An 8,562-nucleotide genomic window follows, 5' to 3' on the forward strand; every position below is an offset into this window, starting at 1 on the left:
TAACATACTGTGGCGCCATCTAGCGACAGCAAACCAAAGCTCTTGAACTATGTGCTGAAGAAACTTTTTCCTGTGTTATTAATGACCATGGTGTTTGCATTCGAAGGCTTTGTTTTTTAATGTAAATCAATTGAATCAAATGAAAACAAATTCTAGTGCAAAGTTGGAGAAGTACTTTACCGGGGTCGTTGCTATGACGACAGTTTACGCCTTGATAGTTGGGCTTAACATCAAGAAATTCTTGAATTTATCTAGAAAACGATTACTATTTGTCACCTATATCATTACCGAGGGGTGAGAATGTGCAAAATAAAAGTGAAAAATTACGAGGAACTTTAGCGGTTAAAGTGGTGAAAGGCGAAAGCCTGAGTGCTGCATTCTGCTACGCGATTGTTGAGTTCACATTCTGTTGGTGCATTTTGGTGGATTTCGTGTTTTCTTTGGCTTGGAGAATGCAAACACTGATGGTACAGCCGTGTCAGTTAGCATCCTGCGCCCACTATAGCTATGTTCCTCAGGAAGTCATTTTCTGTGAAATTCTTTAAGCAGGTGCTGGCAGCCGCAATATTGAACGGGGGATCCCTCTTTATGGTGATTAGCCATGCTTTGCGCATCTCGAGCTCATCTGGGATGCAGTGGAAAGACACCTGCAAAAGAAAAACGCACAGTAAAATATTTATTTATTTATTGTTAGCACCTCAAATGCCCCTTGGTGACGGGTATTACATGAGGGATGGGCATAATGTTCAAGTGAAGAGTGGTTCGATGGCAGTCTTGAAGGAATGTGGGTCGGAGTGGTGCACAGCGTCGACAGGCAGTTTGTTCCAGTCCCGAGAGGTCTGAACAAAAAACGAACGAAGATGGGCTGTGGTCTGTGCTGGGGGCGGATGGACGGCTTTAGGATGGCTGGCGCTACTTGATTGTCGATGAACTGGTAAGATTGCTGAAACATTGAGTGGCGTATGGTAGATCTTGTGAAAAAGGCACAGCCTGAAGATGCAGCGTCGCTTTTCAAGATTAGTTAGATTACCCCGTGATTTGAGTGCAGTGACACTGGAATGATAGGAGTAGTCTGAGAAAATAAACCTGGCAGCGCGATTTTGTAGAGCTTCGAGGGTGTTAGAAAGATTAGCTTGATGGGGATCCCAGACTGAGCATGCATATTCTATTTTAGGTCTGATAAATGTAAGATAAGTAAGTGTTTTCACGGATGCAGAGGCTAGACGCAAGTTTCGACGGAGGCAACCAAGAGTGCGATTGGCTTCGTTAGTAATGTTCATTATATGCTCTGACCAGGTTCATGTATCTGAAAGGGTGACGCCAAGGTATTTGTAAGAGTGGACAGATGAGATTACCGAGCCACAAATGGTGTACCTTGATGCCTTATAGTTTTTCCGACGCTGAAAAGAAAGCAAAGACGTTTTCTTAGTGTTTAGGCACATTAACCATTTGTCGCACCAAGTTTCGATCCGTTTAAGGTCATGCTGTAAAATTCTAGAGTCGGAGGTGGTGTGGATGGGGCGATAAAGTACGCAGTCGTCTGCGAAAAGGCGGATGTTAGAGGATATGTTACTAGGCAGGTCATTAATATAAATTAGAAACAGCAATGGTCCGAGTACTGTACCTTGGGGGACTCCGGAGAGGACTGGAGAAAAAGACGAGGAGCGGTTGTTAGCGTACGCAAATTGCTTTCGGTTCGTAAGGAAATTAGAAATCCAATCTAATACAAGGGGGCTAATGCGCAATCTTGAGAGTTTAAGTAGTAGTCTTTGGTGGGGAACGTTATGGAAGGCCTTTTCGAAATTTAAGAACGGCGCGTCTACAGGTATGTTCAAGTCTAGGTTAGAGCTTATGTCATTTATGAATGAAGCAAACTGTGTATCACATGAGAGGCCCTTGCGAAAGCCATGTTGTCTAGGATTGAAAAAATTAACAGATATTAAAAATTTTACTATGTGAGAGTAGAGGACGTGTCCATTACTTTGGAACAAACACTTGTTAGTGAAATGGGACGATAACTGGAACATAAATGTGAAGGACCTTTTTTCGGGACTGGAACTATTTTGCCCACTTTCCAGTCTTCCGGCACCACTCCTGATGACAATGACTGCTGAAAAATATTGCATACGATCACACTTACAACAGTTTTTGTGCTTTTTCGTACTTTAGTGTTGATACCATCAACTCCAGATGAGGATGTTAGCTTTAGTGATTCAGTTATTTTGGCTATACCAGAGGCATTAAAAGTGATGTCGGACATGAACGAATGGTGACACTGGGGAAAATCTGGTAAATTATGATCAGGTTCTTTTGTGAAAACAGAGCAAAATGCGGTGTTAAGTTCTTCGGCTGCTTGACTGTCTGTAATCGGACAATTCTGGCCGTCGTACAGTATTAATGGCTGAGAGCGCTTTGGGTTAATCGCATTCCAGAATTTTTTAGGATTAGTATTTATCATGTTCGGAAGAATTTCGGAATAAAAATGGCGCTTTGTTTTGTTAGCTTGTGATTCGAATTCCTTTTCTGGAGCGTAATACTTTTGCCAGGTGCACTGCGTGTTAGTTCGTTTAGCAGAGCGAAAAAGTCTTTTCTTTTTATTACTGAGGCGTTTGAGCGCATCATTGAGACATGGCGATGACTGTTTTTCTGTTACAGTGATAGTGGGTATGTGTGTTAGTACCAGGTCACGTATTTTATTCTTGAACAGCAACCAGTTAGTTTCTACGGAGCGTATCGAAAAGTCACGAAGAAGCCAGATGGAAAATTCTTCGAGTGCTGTGTTAATTGCAGAATAATTGCCTTTCTTATAAAGTGTTATCGTTTTTGTTATTTTCGATGGATGCAGTAAGTTAGAATATAAAGAACCGTGAACAACAGAATGATCGCTAAGACCAGGCAAGTATGTGATTGGGGAAAGCTTATCAGGATGAGTTGTAAGTATTAGGTCTAACGTATTGGATGAATTTATGCCAGACCGCGTCGGCTGTGAAACTACTTGTGTTAGTCCAAAGTTAAGGCACGTGTTTACGAAGTCGCTTTGAACATTGTTTTTTGATAGGGTTGAGGCGGGATTTGACCAGTTAATGGAAGGGAAGTTAAAGTCACCGAAAATCAGAATGGGCGATTGATGACAGGTTGCAGTAACGGAAAGAAGCACCTCGTGAAATTCAGCGACAAAAGAACTACTTGCGTCTAGGACCAAAATATGCTGCATACCTGGAAATAATTAGTAAATTTCAGGTTCTTCTACTCTCCTTGCACCAGCGGTGCCCCGCCAGAGACGGGTTGGTTTCAACTCGAAGACTGAAGCTCTTCGCACCAGCGGTGCCCCGTCAGAGACGGTCTCTCGATGATTCGAGACGCAGGGATAAAGGGAAAACTTATGTACAGTTTATGTACAGCAATTTACAATAGATACAAGTTAAGGCACTAGAGACAAATTAAAACAGCAAAGGACAAATAACAACAAAAAGGTGGATCTGGCTAATACTAGGGGAGGCCCCTAACTCGGCGTAGCCGAAGATGCGTTGCATCTGACCTTAGCGCAGAACCCGCTTACGGCTCCGGGGCCCAGTTTTAAAGCCCTAAAGGCCCGGCCCACATTCCGTAGCTTCCAATCATGTTGTGCTCTCAACATGATTGGTTCTTCAAGAGCCTGGCCAGCCCTCCAGCTGCCGTAAAGTAGAGCACTCTCTCCACCACAAAATAAAAACAAACACAAATAGACATCCGTGCCAGCACGTGTGCGAATCAGTACCGCGGGTGGGGGGACACCCGTATACCTGCCGGCGCGTTCGCGAGCAGCCGCGTTCCAAGAAAGGAGACGCTTCGCTGTGAGCACCCCCAGCCGCGTTCCGATGACCCCCGCGAACGCTACCGAACCCTTACACGCCCTTCCCAAGATTCTACAAAGGGCTCAAATGCCACTTTTAGAATTCTAACAAAGGGATCGGTACGGGTCACAAAACCACCCTGTGGGTGACATACCGCAGCTACACAAACACTGGCACGAACAAAACCAAAAACAACAAATGTACACAGGCACCAACACAAAATTACGCAAATTGCACACTCAAATACATACAGCGGCATGCCTGCCGTGCGCCGTAACACAGCGTCCAAGTTGGTGCGTTGCACCCAGTTCACCAGCATGCACACCCGCGTCCTACTCGACACACACACACCGACACTCGCAACTGGGGCGTTCAGTAGCACTGATACGGGCCACGTGAGCCTCCTTGGTCGCACCGAGCGTCCCTGTGTGCGTTCGAGCCACTACGCGTCTCAACACAACGCCTAACTGCCACTCGGCTCATTAGGCTGGTGCCACAGCGGGGCAAGAATTCAAAAATGCTGCCCTCCAGGATCGAAAACAACGTCCTGATCCTCGATAAGTGAAAATCTCTGACCATGCGACGCACTTGAGAGCACTCTCTCTCCGGCGCACCAGTACGACACGCGTGGTGCGTAAAGAGCATAGCCCCTGGCCCGTCCAAATATAGCAGTACAGTCAGTCTTGCTACACTTGATATGCCGACCTCTAGCACGGAACATACTGTTCCTCGCGTCGACTTTCAGTGTGAAAGCCACGCACCTGCCTCCTGCCACTCCACCTCGCCCGGGGCCATCTGCACCTTTACTGCACGAGCAAACTTTGAAACCGCCGCTCCGTGCTTGATCAGCGCCCGCTGGCCCCGTGGCATAGTCTGACTCCGAGGCTCCATGAGCTCTCTGACAGTCACTTGACCCGGGCTTGCCTTGCGGCAAGTCGCCACTCATTTCCGGGTCCTCAACTGACCTGGTCGGGCACACACCGGGTGCGTTCAACTGCGCGGCGTTCTGCCCGGTCGGCCCAACAGGCCCACCTCCGCTCTTTGCCTCGGATGAAGGGCTCTTGCCACCAGAAACGCTACGGGGCACTTCATGCTCCATACCCGACACAGTGTGCGGTTGCGGCAACGCCAGATTTTCACTGGCTGTTACTAGCTCCGCGTCAGAGGTCACAATCTTAGAGCCTACAGAAATTCCACCGCTGTCCTGTTTGTTATCGGACACCTTGGTCACGATTGGCCCTAGATCACTAGAATTGGGCTGCTCCTGTTCTTTGCTAGACGCCCGTGGTGGCGGAAAAGCTGTGGTACTTTCGCGTCCTTCAGGAATCCTGTTTTCACTTCCTGAACCTTTCGCGGCGTTTCCTAAGAAAGATGCGTTCCCGCATACCGGCTGATTGCTTTCAGCGTCTTCACTGCTTTTTCCCTGACCTGTGCATGACAAGCATAATCCTTTGTCTTCCAGCACAGGCTGCCTCACCTCTCGCGACTCGGAGCAGTTCTCCCTGGTTAGTTCACTAGCTTTCCTAGACGCCTTGAGCTCAGCGAGCTCCAGCGCTAGCTGCTGGCGCTTTGCTTCTAATTCATCCAAGACGCACTTAACATCCTGTGCTTTCTCCTCGCACAGCGGCGCCTTTCCTCTATTCACTTTCGCAAGTTCGGCCTGAAAGTACGCTAACCGCGCCTTCGCTAATTGCACTTGGTACCTCACATCGAGTGAGGGCCGGCATGGATAACCCTCCATACCGCTAGCTGTACTCCTCAACTGTCCTACCGGCTCGAACACATGCACAGGAACGCTAACAATGCGACGAAGGAAACTCACAGTTTCGATGCGTCGATCCGCATTGCCAGCTCCTTGGCGTCGCAGTCCGCCGCCACTTTCACCGGACGCTGCGATGAGCTGTCGCACGCCGCTGGTCCTGTGCACGTTGTCGCCACTTGCTGCGACCCGCCGGTGACCGTCGAGTTCTCGACGCGCTGCCTTCCTTGACCGGACGCAGTCCTCGCGTCGCTGGACTACTGCCGTGGTCCTTGCGTCCTTGACGCCGTCTCTCCACAGGTCCTGTCTCGAACGCTGACCTGTTGCCTTGTCGTCGCCTTTCTCCCTGCCTTCAAGTCTTCTTCCTGCGCCGTCTTCCGATGGCCGCAGGATCCTCGTCGACTGCGCCAGTAAAGATCAGGTTCTTCTACTCTCCTTGCACCAGCGGTGCCCCGCCAGAGACGGGTTGGTTTCAACTCGAAGACTGAAGCTCTTCGCACCAGCGGTGCCCCGTCAGAGACGGTCTCTCGATGATTCGAGACGCAGGGATAAAGGGAAAACTTATGTACAGTTTATGTACAGCAATTTACAATAGATACAAGTTAAGGCACTAGAGACAAATTAAAACAGCAAAGGACAAATAACAACAAAAAGGTGGATCTGGCTAATACTAGGGGAGGCCCCTAACTCGGCGTAGCCGAAGATGCGTTGCATCTGACCTTAGCGCAGAACCCGCTTACGGCTCCGGGGCCCAGTTTTAAAGCCCTAAAGGCCCGGCCCACATTCCGTAGCTTCCAATCATGTTGTGCTCTCAACATGATTGGTTCTTCAAGAGCCTGGCCAGCCCTCCAGCTGCCGTAAAGTAGAGCACTCTCTCCACCACAAAATAAAAACAAACACAAATAGACATCCGTGCCAGCACGTGTGCGAATCAGTACCGCGGGTGGGGGGACACCCGTATACCTGCCGGCGCGTTCGCGAGCAGCCGCGTTCCAAGAAAGGAGACGCTTCGCTGTGAGCACCCCCAGCCGCGTTCCGATGACCCCCGCGAACGCTACCGAACCCTTACATAATTTTTCCGCATTTGGCTCAATGCATGTTTTGCTCAAGATTTTGTTTACATTGGAACTAGGAAGAGATTTTGTAGTTATGTTGCAAGATAACTTCGTGTACCATGCTACAGTGAGGTTAGTTATCTGAAATAAGTCAGAACAACAATTAGTCGAGCATTAGGGACGTTATGAGCTGTTTTCAAATTCACATGCCTGGTGATAGCATAGCCACCTGATCAACCCGTTGCGGTGGCTCAGCGTCTAAGGCGTTGTGCTGCTGATCCGAAGGAGGTGGGCTCGATCCCGGCTGCAGCGGCCGTTTTTCTGATGGAGGCGTAAAACGAAAACGCCAGTGTATCGAGGCTTCGGCGCACGTTACAGATCCCCAGGTAGTCAACAATAATCCGGTGCCCTCCGCTACTGCGCGCCCGTAGCCCAGGTGTAGCTTCTGCGCGTTAAAATAAAAAAGAAACGACCCGAACATCTGTGTTGCTCGCATTTCTGCGCTCCACGGTTCGTATTCGGCGAAGTGATGGCCCGAACATGACTGCTGACGCTGCACTGTGGGTCACACCACCTCCTGGAAAATACGATCTTCACAAAATACGGGACGATCGAACCGCCGATCACGAACGGTAAATGATCGATTTACGCTGCGCGTACGCAAGTCACTGACACGGGCTACGCGAAGGTCCGTTGCGGAACGGTTCCCCTGTGACACTTCGCAAATTTAAGATTGCATAAGACTTGCATAAAAGCAAACCGAAGGCTCAGGATAAAAAATACGGGCACATGAAGCCGAGCGGCAGACGCAAAACTGATCCCGCGTGAGAAACTACTAGCTGACCAACGCAGTGCGCCGTAACTGCTAGCAGGTTGGAGCGCTCCTCGGCAAAAACAAGATAAGCAAACAGCCCACTTATTAGCCTTTTTGGTTCTGCAAATTTTATTTGTGTTGCGACTTCGTCTACGATCTAATTATTAAGTCTCGTAAAGCACTCGACACCCGCTAGAGGCTTCCCGTTGCCTCGCATTGTGCTCCAGGCGAGAAATAGAAGGAAGTGCACGAAGCTGGCACTCTTACCTTGTTTCCTTGGTTATCCTTGAGTCCTCTTTGGGAACAGCAAGGTACAGAGCAATATTTGGGCATCTCGGACGACGATAAATGCCAATGTGCGCGTCGCTATTCCCGTACTGCCATATACTGCGGTATCCGCAAGCCCCCAACATGGCGGAAACGCGCGCGGCCAACGAAAGGGGCCGCCAGTTTTTGCATAAGGCCTACGTTCGAGTTGTTGTACGGTAAACTAAAAGTGCTAAAAGTGAGAATCATGTTGACTTCCCACTAGCCCGAACCCTGACCCTTCTAAAAGTGCTCTTGCGACTTCCACAGTAATCTCCCGCTAAATATTGCGTATAACGTACGTAAGCGCTCATACACTATACTAAAAGTCTCTACTTTCTTGCAACTGACCCTGATTGACACGCCCGTTGACGGCGATTGACAATTCTGACAGCCAATCAGAGAGGCAATATGGCGCCGACAGGCGAATGTGAATATCGAGAATCGGGCCCCTGGTTGATCTTGATTGAAGGACGGCGCAGAAAAAGACGAGACACTTGAAGGAACACACGACGAGCGCTTACTTGCAACAAATGCGTTTATTTGTACCGCTCGGAATAAATACGGGTAAGAAAAAAAAAACAAATCAACTAAGGAACAAAAATAGATCAAAGATTAGCTGTGACACTGTAGAAAAGAAATTTCTTTCTCCGTCAACGCAAGTGATGGCTCACTGATACATTGATCTGTCTTGGCAATGTACCCTAAGCAACCACCAATATCCTTCGGACAGCCGACAGAGGTCTGTTTCGGATGTTCCGTACGTCCGCTGAACATCCGCAAACAGCCGGTAGA

Source organism: Amblyomma mixtum, chromosome 10, assembly GCF_055824585.1.
Source record: "Amblyomma mixtum isolate Tamu chromosome 10, ASM5582458v1, whole genome shotgun sequence".
NCBI lineage: Eukaryota > Metazoa > Arthropoda > Arachnida > Ixodida > Ixodidae > Amblyomma > Amblyomma mixtum.